Source organism: Diadema setosum, chromosome 9 (assembly GCF_964275005.1).
Source record: "Diadema setosum chromosome 9, eeDiaSeto1, whole genome shotgun sequence".
In the NCBI taxonomy this organism is placed as follows: domain Eukaryota; kingdom Metazoa; phylum Echinodermata; class Echinoidea; order Diadematoida; family Diadematidae; genus Diadema; species Diadema setosum.
The window spans coordinates 5,804,543-5,822,018 of NC_092693.1; the positions used below are offsets into that span (position 1 = coordinate 5,804,543).

A 17,476-nucleotide genomic window follows, 5' to 3' on the forward strand; every position below is an offset into this window, starting at 1 on the left:
GATGATGTGCAAGAACATGTCATTGACGGAGTTCATAGAGAACAGCAGAGAAGTCTTTTTTCTTTCAAGAAAATGTGGAATTATAGAGACATTTGCATAAAAACCAAAAATGCATAGGAAGTCACACACAAATAAGAACGCACTAAAACGTCCCAGATTAATTTTTGTAAAGTGGGACATGGGACCGTAGGAAAAAGACGAACGTTCAATGTCCACACTCTGATGACATTCGATGACTTATCTGTCAATTTTACATCATGGTTTTGACAATAATTAAGCAATTGCAGTAAAAGTAAATTCCATTCAACCTTGATCACATGTCTACAACCAATGATTTATTCTGTTAATCTGATCATTATTTCATGCACCCATGCTCTCCTAATATATTCCATGTCATCCAGATAACAATACTTTCATGAAATTTTCTAGAGGACTTTCACTTCTTCTTTACCTTCCTACCCTTCTGTCTTGCTTTCCTTGTGCGATAATGAGCTGACCTCACACGGAGGATCCTGGGATTCATGCTGGCGGCTGTAGTGGACACTGGTTCTTCGGTCAGAGAGAACCTTCGCTGTGACTGGAAACTCTTGCCTGCTATGAGGGCATCCCTGCCGCGTATATGTCGTCTTGATCCTGCGGTTCTTGGTCTTGCCTTTTTGTCACTCTTCCCCTCCCTCCCATCCTCCCCCTCGTCACCACTCTTGTCTGCATACTTGCGAGCAGACAGCCCCAGCTTCTCCATCCTATCCGAAACATGCTCCGCCCCTTCCGTCGAAGCGACAGTCATCCTGTTGGCCCTCGCGCTCTGCACCCTCGAACTGCTGTAGGTGGCAAAGCCAGACCGCGGCCTGCCAAGGATGATGTTGTTTGTGTTGATGGTATTGTTGGGAGTCTTGCTCCGTCTGCAAGTGTGGCAGGATTTTGGCCTCCTCTTCTTCTTCTCTTCCTGCCGTGCATGCCGTATGTGCAGGTGGTAACCAAATTCGGTGCAAACCCCGTTGCAGTAAGGTTGTCGGCAATGGATGCACAAGCCCCTGCCAGCTGCATTCTTGTTTGGACAGTCTCCTGCACACACCAGCTGAAGGCATTCCTCACAGCAGTTCTTTGACTGCTTCGGTTTTGCCAGAGCACTGTGCGCTCGCTCTGTGGGTATGGCAGCAGTGTCGTTCCAACCTTTCCGCAGCCCCAGGGCAGATGCAGACCTCTTCTTTGGGGAACTCTGCTGGCTCTCCCACTCAGCCGTCTGATACTGCAGCTTCTCCATCTCAATCATCCTCTCCATCAGAGCCGCATCATCTGCATCCGGAGCGGTCCTGATGATGGTTCGCCAGTCCTTGTCCATCATGCTGAGCTCCAGGAGATCCATGTGGCAGTAGGGTTCACTCAGGGCATCTGCAAAGGGATCCTGCCTCTTCTTCTTGGCCGCACTGGATCCACTGTATGGGAACATGCAGTCAATGTTCCCTGACAGCACTTCTGTGAGCCGTTGCATAAAACTTTTTTAGCAACCTTAGAAAATTCTGGTTGGGATTTGCCCAACCTGAATTTTTTAAGGTTGCTAATCTAAGAATGTAAAATCCGTTGCATAAAAACTCTGGTTGGGAGCTTCCAACCGGAATTTTGTGATTTCAACCAGAAAAAAATCCGGTTGGAGTTTTATGCAACAGGCCCCTGGAGGGAGATCGAGCCGCATCAGTTTCTTCTTCATCTTCTCCCTGTGGCGACGCATGCGCTCCATCCTCTCCCGGATCTCTTCTTCGTCTTCTGAGGAATCCATATCCATAGATCCGATGGACCGCCTCTCACTCTGCTCCACCTCGTCACTCACCAGCGAATGTAGGTCTTCGGACACGCCCAAGTCAGAGTCTGATTCATCAAGCTTGTAGTCATCGTTGACGATATCGAAGGGTCCAAGGCTGCACTCACCGTCCAGCGATGTCCCGTCTTCTCTGCCATAGTCTCCATCACCTTGTAACTGGTGAATCACGTTGGGTGAGAGCTGATCAAACCGCCTGACATCAGACAAGTTGGTAGGCATTCCAAGGGTGGAGTGAGGGCGAGGCGGTGGACTCGATCTCCTCCTTCTTGAAGAGACCATATGAGACTTGGGCCTCCTGCGATAAGCAAAACAAAGAATCATCAATTCACCTTTCCAAAGCCTTTCTTGATCTAATACAGGATCTGCTACAAATTTCATTCCTCTAGAATAAGAATGAGACATACCACCTTCTTGCTTGAAGATATCAAGATCAGTGTTTATGGTGAATATATTTTTCTCTGACTATTGATCAACAATAAGCATTATGAGATTTGTTTGATGCACGTATTGAATGTAACGGTTAGGAAACAGGAAACATGTGGCATTTTATAATAAACATTGCACTTGTTGGTCTATGAGCCGACAGCAAAATTTTACAAACACTGGACTTACTAGAAAACAACAAACCATACACAACTTCTTCTAGACAAAGGATGAATAGAAATTATACATGATTAAAGGACCTAGTTGAAATGTGAGTTAGTAAATACTGGGTCAAGTGAGACAAGGAATTTTTGTGAGCATTTGTCTTTTTTTTCCTGTGTTTCTTTCTATATATATTTACATGTAGGACATTTTTGTTCAGTTCCCCATAGTAGCGCAGATTGGCAAGTTTGACCATTCAATAAAAATTGTACAGTGGCACCCTGTTTTAATGAAATCTGATAAAGCGAGCTGCCTGATATGATAAGGTAATTTTGCAAGTCCCATTCCTTTTAGATTCTTTTATTTTTACCCCTGATATAGGGAGAAACAAGGAAATGTTAGTGATCTTGAGTATCTCATTATAGAGGCGACTCTCATCAAAACGAAGTCCCTGGGACCGACAGTTTTCTTTTGCTAGATTGAAACTTCATGATAACCGAACAAATGAAGTATAGGAAGATATATATATATATATATATATATATATATATATATATATATATATATATATCTATAATCAGACCTGAAGCGGAATCGGACCTGAATTTTCACTTTGTTATAACCCGAATCCCATTACAGCTGTATTCATTATAACAGGAGTGCACTGTATAACGAGGTTTCCCTGTAAGTAGAAAGTCTTACTGCTTCTTCCGCTCCTTGAAAGGGGTGCACTGGATTGCCAGATCTGCCTGGAACTTCTCCATCTCCCCCGAGGACTCCCGATGGTTCTGGATGCTAGGATGGGAGGAGGGTAGGTTGGCTGCCAGTTGGCTTCGCCTCACACCCTACCAACATCAAGAGGAAGGAAATACCACTTGTGAAATACTGGCTGCCATGAGCCAACGAAGGATTCCATAATCCATCTAATATATATGAACTGTAGCATTCAACACATTTGATTTACAAACTACAAAATGTGAAAAAGTTTGAAAGAGTTACAAAGAGAGAATAGTAGACTACACGTACCAACTTACAAAAGTAAGATCACCAGACATAGATGCCTAGCACCCATCATTTTTTAGAAATTCTATGTTTTGGTGGCCCAATTGGGCCACCCCCCCCCCAAAAAAAAAGAATATATGTGTATATATATATATATATATATATATATATATATATATATATGCAAACCAAAAAATAAATAAACATTTTGTATACATTTCTTTTTATGTTTTTCACATCCAGAAATGAGAGAATAACTCGCATATCAGTGCTTGATAACTGCATGCATTTCAGCTAGCTGCTGCGACCAGGGTTGCCAGATTTCCACTAATCTTCACAACCAAATTCAGTCAACAAATTCAGGCATACTATTTTTTCTTGTAACTGATTGACGAGTGCCCTTAATTGACAGTTGTCAAGCAGTTGCAATTAAAACAACTACATGCAAAAATCATAAATTTATCTACTTTTTCTCATTAAACGTTTCTGCGCCAAAAATAGAACTAGATACATACCCCTTTGTTAAATACAGTCATTTCATGAATATGTTGTGCAATGAAAAATAATGTTTATGCCATTAATTTCATGTTGAATATGTTAAATTTAGTGGACTTTTTCAGAGTACATAGTATTTTAAAGCACTTTAAAATACCATGTATTTTTAAGTGCCAATTTTCACATACAATGTAATAATCATGATTAATAATCATTTTAATCTTTTGTCAAATCATTTGATTTTCTAATGATTTTCTTTCTTACTTCTAAGTCATAGTACACGGTATTTGAAATTCATTGTCATGCCGTCAATTTTCATATGATTCTCATGGTTTTCTATTATTTTGGCAAAGATAATGAATGCTGAAGGTTAAATTATGCTTAGGAGTTGGAGAATCAATGTTAATATGTACAAGAAGTAGTGGAAATGGCTTCTTAGCATAACAACGGCTGATGGCACAGCCGATTTATACAATTGTCAAATGTATAGCACAGGAGATATGAAGAAGCACTGACACTGAAAATGAGTTATGGGAAAACCTTATAGGGGTCTGCAGCTAAGACTAGTTTCCTGTTCTGTTCTGCTCTATTTACATTGAATAAGAGGAGAAGGGAAGTTACCTGAAACCCGGTAGAACCATATCTCCCATTCAGGTGGAGGCTTGCTTCTGTGACCTGCTGGGTCAGCTTCCGAAAGGTATCCTAGCAACAAGATATCAACAATCGATACTGCTCGCTCATGCTCTGTTCCAGAAGATATGGCAATGAATGACAGAGGTTGTACAGTAGGCATGCCTCAGTTGTAAATCATTTTCACTGTGATTATATTATTCACACAATTGCTTTCATGATTTATCTTCAATTGGAAATATATGACATATAGAAATAGTGATATTTCATCTACCAGCGACAGGTGTCTTTAAATGTTGAAAACATTATATCCTATCTAACTCCAGAGCAGAAAAATGTAATTCCAGATTTAAGAAGGAAAAAAAAAAAAAAACATCTTATATGGATTGTGTTCAACGACAATGTTACAGGATAAAAAAAGGCTCTGGTTAGGGTTTAAAAAAAATAACAAATGCATTCCTTTTTGATGAACATTTTGATTATATCTTGGACTGGTACACCTGCAATCATAAGATTCAATATCATCTTGCAGGCAAGTAAGTATGACATGACACTATCCAGTGGCGGATCCAGGGGGGAGCGCACCAAGCGTGCACCCTGCTCCCTTTAATGAAAAGAAAAAAATGAGGGAGCTGGGGTGCATGCGCCCCCTTTAATTTTGTAAGGGCACCCCCTCTTTACGGAATTCCTGGATCCGCCCCTGCTACCAAGAATACATTCTTGGTACATGTAGAACACATTGTGTAGCGAGAGATTACAGGCTACGGTATGTCACACATCCTAAATCATCTATCTAAACAAGACATCCACTAAACATATTTAGATGTACAATTGAGAGGACAATAACAAATGTACAAATTGTATCTACTGTGAAGATGGGAATACAGAAATTCAAAATATGCTAAAAAGTTTAAACTTACCTGTGTAATTTTGTAGAGGGATAAATCTTCTGTGAATTGAATAAAAAGAGAATACTGTATTCGATGCCTCTCTATGGAAATTGTGATTTAAAAAAGCAATTATAAATGATGAACGATGACAATCACATAATATCAGTCCAAATGACCGAACAGGATAACAGTGATGCATTAAAACAATGCAGCTACAATCAAACTGAGAGTTATCACACAAAATATTTCAATAAGGTATGCAAATCAAATCAATTTCCAATATATCCTATGATATATTATGCTTACTATTTACACTAAAATAAACTATGCAGAATTTGCCAGTATGTCAGATAACATATATGATACAGTATAATGACATCTCAGAAATAAGACTATAAGTGTCCCCATTATACTGTACGAGCTGAAATTTTTGCGGTGGTTTTATTTTCGCGAATTGCCTTTGAACCGCGAAAATAACAATGCGCAAATACAGTAACTATAACAAGTTCAGTTAGACCCTCGCAACCGCGAAATTAACAACACGCGAAAATGTCCTCCAAGTAGCAATTCGCGAAAATATCTGTACACAAAAATTTCAGCTCATAGAGTACTCCTCTGCATTTTTTTCGAAGTCAAGATACATCCATGTATATTAGGTATCTACCAATGCAATTCAAATGAACGTCTTTCTCACAAGTTTTTTTTAATAGATAAGTGGCATTATATTAATGCTTACATTCATCATCATCATCACACTCCTCTCCTTCAAAATGGACATACCATGGTAACAGTAAATAAATACATTTGCAGATTTACTTCAATTTTTTTTTCTTTTTTGTAGTACAGTGTACCTGCATTAGTCTGTCTGTGTTCTTCAAATTTGTTACAGTACATTGTTACTTCACTTTCACTGCGTATATATAAATATATATATATATATATATATATTTGTTCTTTCTTTCTTTCTTTCTTTCTTTTTTTTTGGGGGGGGGGGGTTCATTTGGAATATGTACTTTCCATGCTATGTGAAGTACATTTGGTTTCTTGTTTTTGTCTCTTGGTTAAGTCCTGAAAATTTGCTTTCACTGCTACGTTAGGTTTTTGGAGGAGGGGTAGGTGTTCTAAATTTTGGCTTTCACTACTTTATGTTTTGTTTTTTTCTTTCAGTTTTAAAGGAGATGGTTAGTAACTAATCAGTGGGAATCAGTTGGAATGCTGGGGCATGATTGTTCCAATTCTTGTGGGATTCATTTAAGAGTACATTATACACCTATTGTTGTGTGAAAATTATTTGCTTCAGAACGGTCTCACATTCAAGTAATGTGCAGTTTAACGCCCCGTCACTGTACAGGCATGCTAACCTGGAAACATTAAACTGCACATTACTTTAATATGAGACCATTCTGAAGCAAATAATTTTCACACAACAATAGATATATAATGTACTCTTAAATGAATCCCACAAGGATTGGAACAATCATCCCCCAGCATTCCCTTTGATTCCCACTGATCAGTTACTAGCCATCCCCTTTAAATTACATTTATCAATCAACAAGTACACATATGGCATTAGCTAACATACCTTCTTCAAGCTGAGTATTCAAATCCTGCTTGAAATGTGACCAACTTCTCCAGTGGAGTGTGCCCTGGAACATTAATTTCACATGAATTTTTTAATCTTAATTTATTCCTTTTTATGTATACAAATACATTGATAACTTCTATCCATGAGATACATTGTTCAAAGATAGCTGTTTAATATTTTGATCACAGAGTTAACACAAAAAAACTATGTACAGTGAAATACGTAGAGCATATAACACTCAATAAAAACATTTCTGCTTCTTTGTTTGTGTGTTTTTCTTGTGACACACACTTATCTGTCAATTTGCTGTTCTTGAAATTACAGTGTATGTCTTTAAAATATTTGTCATAGACACACATATCACATAAATACCAATTAAGGTATACACATAATCGGGTCACTGCGTGAAGTTACACATGTAATAATTGTAAGTAAAATCAAGGTCAACCCACATACAGTTATGATTTCTTTTATCATGTGACATTTCAAAGCAAGAAACTTGTGGCAGTACCGTAAAAGTGGAAATTTTTGTTGAAATTTTCATGAAACTAGAAACCAGTGCAAAAATAAAAGCACGCAAATATTTTTGCTAGCTATATATATGTTCCAGTAGTGCATGCCTTGATTCCATGGAATTTAAAATGCACAAAACTCATTTTATCTGGACGAGAGCAAAAAACATTACTCACACAAAATTATCCACTTTTACAGTAAATGGGCCTTTTAAAGGACATCTCATGATAATCTTCAGATTTTCACATTTGAACAACTATAGATTAGTTATAATGGGTATATAATCTATAGTGATTAGGACAAGGAATAAGAATGCTTTCAAAATTTAGAGCAAATTGCAATGAACAAGGATGATGACATGGCAGCCTCACCATACGAATATGAGTTGGGGGCTCAAGGAAGCAGAACAAAAGAAGAAAGCATACATAGATTATACATCTTAAGGTGAACTTGTCAGGCAAGCGATATTGTAACGGAATTACACTGCTACATTTCTGAAATATGTGAGGCTCCTATGTCATCATTGTTCAGTGTGATTTGTTTAGGTTTTTCAAAGTACAGTAAACCTCGGATAAGTCGACGTCGAGTGAGTCGAAAATCACTTAACTCGAAGCAAAATAAAAAGTCCCGATTTTTCCCTATGTATTTTCTCCAAGAAATATTTGGATAAGCCGAAGTACGAGAGTCGAATTTCGGCTGTGTCGAAGTAAAACATTCAGTCCCTTCTGTACAAAATACACGTAGTTTACATCACTTGAGCCGAAGAAGATTTGTCTGGCATTCTCATTACATTTAGAGGAGAACAAAAAAAAAATCGGCATGTCGCAGAACCCCGTCCCTGGCCTGCTGCCATGCAGGTAAGCATGCACACTCACCGTACCGCTCTGCACGCATGTCGAATACATACACATGTATACATTTATACACAGAGCACATCGATCCATATACTTTGTCCATACACACAGCACATCCATACTTTATCCATGTCAAGCCAGAACTCCTTGGTCAACCAATTGCTGCTTTAATATTTCAGTGACAGGCCAAGTGGGCGGAGCTTGTTTGTGCGTGCCCGGCCGGCTGGCTGTATGGTTTTGTTCAATGGAGGTGGGATGGGCCTGGGAGAGTGTTTGTCTCAGGGTAGGTTGACAGAGATGGCTACCTATGTTGCATCATAGACAAAGCACATGCACATTGCCACATTAGCGCAGACATTCTCAGAACTACGTTTAACTACTAGTATTGATACAAATTCCATGTACAACTTAGAACAAAATAAGAACATTATCTTCAAGAACAGACAAATTTGAATACAAACACACACACACACACGCACACACACACACACACACACACACACACACACACATGCATGCAAATGTACTATAATACATGTACATAACTGTGAGTCGAAAAAAAATCGACTCTCGCGAGAGTCGAATTTCACTTAAGTCGACGCATTTTTGTCAGTCCCGAGAGCCTCGACTCATGCGAGGTTTACTGTATTGGTTTCTCTGCTCACAGACAACAATAAATTCAACAAATCAATGAAAACATGGAATTGTCAATGTATGTACTACATGATGTGAAGTTTTGAAAATCGTCTGGAATAATATGCCCCTTTAACACTGGGTGGAATGCAAAACATTAACAATAATATTACTGGTGATGATGAAAACTGTACCATACCTTATCCAAGCCGAGATGGAGTGGAAGGTCATTGCTGCGGACAAAGCCCTCTTCTGATCGGTCCTTTTGGAAGCCCCATCGCTCACTGGCTCTCATGCCATTCACACACAATCCCTGGGTGGCCCGCGAGTTATTGACTCCCCTTCCAACCCCACCCTGGGGTCGATGCGTGGGGTGGGACACCTGCTTGCTGCCCCTGACAGCGGATGGTGGTCTGTTGGTGGAGGATGCTTGATGGGTGGACCGGGGTGAAGAGGACTTCATTTGATGAGACCTACAAAGAAAGAAGAAAAAAGAAATTGGTTTGTTTTGTTTCAGATAGATGGTACCAGGTAACATACATACTGCACTAGCCTTCGATCAACCCCTTATGATATTTTGTATATGTTCTGAATCCCCCTTTGAGTGAACCACAATTATTAAAGGGGAAATCCACTCTAAATATAAGTTAGTCTGATAAGAAAGAGTAAAATATAACAAGTTCAATGGTATAATTTTGATCGAAATTGGGTGAAAAATAAGCAAGTTATGACATTTTGAAGTTTGCAAAGTATGATTGACAAATTGCCCCACATCGCCATAAATAAGCACTGAATTGATCAGTGTTTTAGTAGTAGCCATGATAAAAAATCATGGCTACTACTAAAACACTGATCAATTCAGTGCTTATTTACGTCGATGTAGGGCAATTTGTCAATCAGTTGCAATGAAAACATCTCGACGGAAGAATTTCATAAATTTGAATTTTGAAGTTTTGCTATTTTTTCTGGAAACAGTTCTTGAACTGTCAATATGAATATGCAAATTATGGCAAAGTGAGTATATCATCCCCTTACAACTTGCCATATAGTTTGTGCATGAAATTTCCAGTTTTTCACTCAACGCAATTATGCCTGAAGCTCAAATCCTCGTATATATCTAGCTGATCACTATTCTGAAGTTATTCAACCAGGAATTACATCATGTTTCAGACTGCAGTGACAGAAACACTGAATTTTCATAATTTTTTTTTACACGATAAATGGAAAATTGTGAGGTTATGATATGGTTAGCTCCCTCATTTGCATATTCATATCCACTGTATAAGAACTGTTTTGCAGAAATTAGCAAAACTTAAAAATGTCATAACTTCCTTAATTTTCACCCGATTTCAGGAAAATTTTTACCATTGAACTCGTAAGATTTTACTCTTTTTTTATCCGACTAACTTGTATTTGGACTGGATTTCCTCTTTAACAGAGATACCATACAGTGTAAGTAATGCAGACATGATTCAAGTAACTAAGTGGCTTATACTCAACTATAACAATCCCCATCCCATGTGCCAGTTCCTATGTAACACAAGGAAATTTATTTTAAAGTTACAAGACTCGTGCACATAATGTATGTTTCATAATCACGTATATGATTATGTTTTGGTCCTTCATTTCAACTTTTGAACACTAATTTGTATGAAATATAATCTTTTGATAGTTAGCAGACAGTATTTACTCCAGAAATGTGAAGCAAAGCACATCCAATCTGACAGATTTTGTCTTTGTTGTCTTTCTATAATCTTGGAGTCAGGCTTTGTTGGGTCATTCCATCCTTTATAATGGATTTAAATCTCACTTTTCTCAGTCACTGAAAGATATGGAAATTTGACAAAGTACATTGTATCACAAAATTTCAGAATGCTATCCCTCTGTCTCACTGCCTTCACTCAATCCTCCCCTTTCACCTAATATATTACCTTTTTGTTGCTTTTTTATTCTTTATAAGCCAAGTTTTAGATATGTCTTAATCATGTTGCTCACATTAGGGTTCTATGTTTTTGTGTGTGTGTGTTTTTTTTTCTTCAGGATGTGGCATATAACCCTCCTGTATCATTTGTTTCATTTTATGACAATATAAAGAACTTGTTATTCAGTCCAGTGATTTCTTGCCTCCATTCACCCAGTATATTCTCCATTTAAAATCAACCAACAATATGTAAGTATTCCAATTAAGCCAACTGTTTTAGTTGCAAAAATTCAAATTAATCGATGAAAAAATATATTTTATTCTTTTAGTTGTGTTACATGTGCATGGCTACCAGTACAAACATGTATTGCAGATGACACTTCAATTTTGTATATGTGCAAAGCATTCAGAAACAATGAGACTGAGATTCCACATTTAAAAACATATGGGTATTTTTTTTTCTTTTTAATGATTTGTATTATTATCAATGTCTTTTTCTTAACATAAACAGGACAGCTACGGAAAAGTAGGCTTCAGTATTCCTACTGATCACATAACAATTCTACATATATGTACAAATGTACATTGCATAGGGTCTAGGGCAATTGCCCCAGACCCTTCCCCTTCCCCTCGGGGGGGGGGGGGGGGGGGGGGGGGTGTCTACATGCTTGTACAATGTACATGTTACCATGGATCAAAAATACCACATAAGCCTCAAAGTAATTGTACTGATCAATCTATTCACCGTTCCACGAGCACATAATCATTCGTATATCTAGAAACATATTTATAACCAACGACAAGCCTTTTAAAGGGAAATTCTGGACAAATTAAAAGCTATTCTTTGTCATAAAAAAGTACAAATTTACAAGCACAACAGAAAAAATTTGATTAAAATAAGATTTTTAAAGGAAGATATGAAATCTTAAAGATTTGCTATATTTGTTCTCAAATAGTTGATATACCATAAACATGCAAATGAGTGAGCTGATGGTATCATTTTACAATTCTCCATTGATCATGTTAAAAAAGAAATGACTGAAATTGAATTCTTCTGCTATAAGTATAAATATATTTAATGTTTCCTGGCATACGTACATTGAAACTTAAAATTGTCTTCATAGTACTTGCAAAATTGTACTCTTTCTCTTCAGACTAACTTTAACTGGTTCAGAATTCCTCTTTAACCTTGGAGGTTTAGAATGTGTCCTTTTTATTATTCTTTATACCAAATGTCCGAGGTACCTACATTTTGTGAATTCCACAACACTTGGAAAGCTAATTTACATGCAGTACGGTATCTACAAGTAGATTTGAATCTACAAGTTGTGTGCCCCACTCAAAGGATCTTACAGAGATTAAGCCAAGACCAGTACTTTTTTTATCATTATCATTTTCAGAAGATCATAAACTTTCACAGCAAGGTTCTAGTGATAAAGTTAGAGAATGTGAGTTGATTGTGTGCACTGATATACTTCTTCCAATGTTCATCATCATCATCATCATCATCATCATCATCATCATCATCAGTTATCGGAAGTCATCGGAAGTTATACGGCTGTTGGAGCTGCATGCATGGTCCCCTTGTTTGATTGTTGGTATACATGTATGTTTACAAATTAAAGTTTATCAGGAAAGTGGTATAACTCACCCAATAAATCCCTTTCTTGGAGTATTATTCGGGTCAGGAGCGGGCCAACACTGACTGTAGACTGCTGTCAGCATTGCAGTGTTGGAAACGTCAAGCTGTGACTTCATTCTTCGATCTTCCTATAGAACAATAATCACTGGCTGGCGGTCACCACGACGGGTACACACTCGCACTAACCATGCTAACGTTACACTGAAAACCACAAGGGCTCCACAATTTGGCATCTCATTTTGTGCGTTTGATCAAACGAGAAGTAACTTGATTCCCAGAAGTCGTCGCTGCAATGTCAGCAGAGCCTAATAATAAGCTTTGATATCCAAAGTTGATAATCACTGCATACAACTGCACAGAGGAATATATTGATATATAGGACGCATGAGTTGCAAGCTGTTCATCGAAGAACCAGGCCGTCTACGACTGACGGACCGCCACTTGACATCTATCTGTGGCCGAAACTCTCGGCCAGGCGAGTCACTTCACGTCGTGCTGGCTGTGCGTGAAACTACAACCACGTATTAGCGACACCTGTCGCCCCGTCACTACAGTAACTGAACGCTTTTCGTGGAGGGGTGTTGGGGGGAGGGGGGGGGGGGGGCAGGGAGGGGGCTAGAGAATGGTGCGACTAGTCGTCCTTCCGTTCTGTTTTTGAAACATAGACCTGTTTAAGAACATTGCTGTTTCACCTTTCATTACCTACCATTTATTTCATTCTTATTCTCAAAATATTTATCATCTTACAATTCCACCTAACAACAAAATTTGAAAAATATATTCATTAATGTAATCATTGCAGAGATATCTCTTTACTCCGCTTGGCAACCATTGGATTTACCATAACAAAAGTTAATTCGGTACCTGTTATCTATTGTTACCGTTGGCATTGTAAGCTGGCCAGTGACAATAGAGGTCAATGAATGCGACAGAGGTATGGCCTTCAGGACCTTTGACACAATCTTATTAAGCGCAGATACTAGCCGCGCCGAATTATTATTCAACTATTGATTGATGAACGTACTATTTTCGCGCTGGGAAAAAAAAAAGTTTCAAGAGGCAGATGAGCGGAAAAAGGCTAGTGGAAACCAAAGAAGTATATAGTGATAGATCGATGGTTTTATCGATTTTGAGCGTAGTACATACAGTTGTCCGATCCAAACAGACAGAAGACTGGTTTACAACATGGGCAGAACTCCGTCTCTGAAGGTGAAAATTGATCTCATTCTTTATTTGTACCTGCATGATTAATGTCAAGTCAGGTTGAACTCAATACTGAAAGAATGAATTAGAGTCGGTTATTTTGCATCATTCGCAAACAGCGGTGTTATTGGTCTATATGTACCGTCAAGATACTGACAGAGAACTTGTTCAAGCTTGAAGGATTGTTGTTTTGTTTTGTTTTGTTTTTTAATATTACGCGAAGACAAATATCAAAGCTGTATTCATTTTCATTAACAAGCACAGATGTTTCATTAAAAACAACGACAACGAACGAGAACGACAAGGAACGAGGCAATCGGGTGAATGCACAAAGCTATTCATAAGACTACTATTAGTGATAAGAATTAATCTATACGAGGTCTAGACAGGACGAAAAAGGAGCAAAATATCACAAGCTTTTTGGTATATGATTGTGAATTATATACATGTATATATATATATATATATATATATATATATATATATATATATATATATATATATATATATATATATATATATATATACAAAGTGCAACTTCCGACTTCTCATTATATATATATATATATATATATATATATATATATATATATATATATATATATATATATATATGTGTGTGTGTGTGTGTGTGTGTGTGTGTGTGTGTGTGTGTGTGACTTTTGTTTTACAATATAACTTTTGTTGCAAGCGGCGGTTGAAAGCTCGGAAAATAAAGGCAAAGAAAGCGAAGAACCAAGCTACGTCGCGCTGGCTCCTCCTTAGGTTGCAATATATTTTATTTAGCAGTTAAATGATAGTTGCTGGCAGCATTAGTAATGAAAATCAAATGGATGGTACGATCAGATGTTGCCTCAGGGTCGTTGTGGCAATAAGTAAATAGCTATTGTTCGGAGCCCTATTGTGTTGTCGTGAATTACATGCAGGGCGCTATCAGAACGTACACCTGTGTATTCAGTTCAAGAGCCGGTGTTTTGGCCGTTTTCAGTCCAAGCTCGTTAATCTGACACCTTTAACTTTGCAAACGCTAAAATGACAAAAGCGTGTATTTTATCTAACTGCCAGAGTAGTATTGATTTGAAGTTTCATTCAGCAAGCCAGTAAAGGCCCTTCATACACGGAGAGCCGCTTTCCAGCCAATTCACACAGGCAAACACCTGACCTTTTGAAAGCGTATTGATCGTTTGCTCGAGTAAACATGGGATATTATCTCCAGAACTGCGTCAATCCTATATCGGCAAGTGACATAATTTTGTACATCGATGTCACGCAGCTCTAATCCGTAGGGTGGAACCGCAAACATTCAGAAATTCACGTAGGGCCTACACCTAGTTTTTCCTCACAACATGTTCACCAAATATGCATCGACTAAATGCTGAATTGATGTATTTATAGCCTCGCCTTCTTAGAATTGACTGACAAGGACCTCAGGTACTGGCAAACACGAAATGATCTTACGTTGAATTTCTTGGTGGACTAAAGAAGGGAAAGAAATCGGGGTTTAAAAAAGCACACACACACATGTACACACGACAACAAATGTGTTAATTCCTTTCACGGAGGTAGGAATTATTGGGCTAGCCCGGTACGTCCTTGATGTAGATGAGGATCAAAAAGAAAAAAAAAGTACATTTTTCCATCGCGATACGGATCAAGATTATGATGATTATTTTTCTTTTTTATCATTCTGTTTGTGTTTGTGTGCGTTTGTGTGTGTGCGTGTGTATCATGTGTGTGTACGTGTGTGGGGGTGATTATGTGTGTGTGTGTGTGTGTGTGTGTGTGTGTGTGTGTGTGTGTGTGTGTGTGTGTGTGTGTGTGTGTGTGTGTGTGTGTGTGTATGTATGTGTGTGTGTGTGTGTAAAAGTAGAGTTTCAAAAGGCGGGTGTAGAGAGGCATGATGAGGTACGTGGTCTAGGCGTGACTCGGGTGTGCATTATCGTTTGACTTTCAAACTCTTAGCTGCCTGGTATGTTAAATTTCTCGTTTTTTTACTACATTTTCCACTTCTCTCAATTAAACCATAGATAGCAGATAATAATGACCACACACTACACACACTACACACACACACACACACACACACACACATACACAAATACAAATACCAATGATGCTATCCCCTTTGATCGTAACGGCATACAGAAAGACTAACAAATTATCGCCTATTCCACACCTCTATTTTTTCTTTCAAACCATTTCATAAATATAGAACATATTTACGGCCTTAGAGAAGCCTGGATCGAGAATGCTAATTATCACTTCAAATTTGTTTTGTTTGGCATATTGTCAAATCAAATAAGTGACTTTTCTCGCGTCATCATTGCGACAAAAGTAAAAAACGTCTGTGTCATTCTTTTTTTGCGTTTATTCTTTTACGTTTTATTTAATAGTACTGTATAGTTATGTAGTCTCATAGTAGGGCCAACTACAAACATGTAAATTTTTGTTATGCATGGCAATGGATAATACGCACACACACACACACACACACAAACACTCATACAAACACATACATATATAGGGCTTAATGTATATCTATGTGTATATATGTATGTGTATACATAAATATATATATATATATATATATGTATATATCAAGAGTAAAATCAGTCGTATAAACACCGCAGGAGCCAAAAAATTGGACTGATGTTTCGGTCAAAGACCTTTAGTATTTTATCAAAATATTCTATTTCAAATGTTTTATTAGAACATTTTATTTCAAATGTAGTTTTTTTCTGTGTGTGTGTGTGTGTGTGTGTGTGTGTGTGTGTCTATTTTTTTTTTTTTTTTCAGGTCACCAAATTTCACTACCAGACCACCAAAAATTGAAATTTGAAAATTTTGGTGGCCAAACAGGCCACCAAGAAAAACAAGTTTGCGTTGAGCCTTGTATAAAGTCAATAGGATTTTAGTTTGTGGCGGTCTCCAGAGGGTTAAGCAACACATGGATTACAGTAGATGGGACTGATTCATGACAAGAAATCATATCAGACAAATTTGAAAACTCCCACATATTGAAAAAGGAAAATCATTTATTACATACATACATCCATCAATGTCATTCCAGATTTTGAGACGAGGAAAAGAACACCAAAGAATAAGAAGAAGAAAAATAACAGATTTTGAAAAACAAATTACAATGCATAGAAATCATGACACCGTCTAAATTGCTCGAATCAAGTATGTGACAAGTTCAAAATTAAAGAGACATACATAGCTGCAGGATTCGATGATTAGAACTTCTGTGAACCTTAGGAGAAAATCTCATTGACTAATTACTTAAATGCTAGCTAACAGTTAGATAACTTAAATTTGCACGCACGACTGAACTGTTTTAGTGATCATGACAAGTCTAGCTACTAGTTTGCACTTAAGATGCATCACAGAACAATATTTCAAGTTCTTGAAAAGTTCAGTGATAAGTGTTCTTGACAACAGGCAGCAAAATTACATAAGAACAAGAAGGGCTGACAATAAAACTAGCTCACATTTACGATCTCCACCTTACACATCCCTTCATACGAACCAATATTTGCATGCAAAAGCGCTAAAAAATCCTGACATATAGTACAATCTCACAACTTTCAAGCCACACCGAGGTCCATGGAGAATTGAGAGAAATGAAATAGAAAACAACAAAGATTTTGACTCTGGGTCAACACATGAACATTTTGATCTGTGTACCTGGGTACTTAAAAAAT

General features: G+C 37.7%; 1 pseudogene; it reads right to left on the bottom strand.

Annotated features, from left to right (window-relative positions):
- Positions 1–436: 436 nt before the first annotated feature.
- On the bottom strand, positions 437–12,685 carry LOC140233480 (uncharacterized; annotated as a pseudogene).
- Between the last annotated feature and the right edge of the window lie 4,791 nt (positions 12,686–17,476).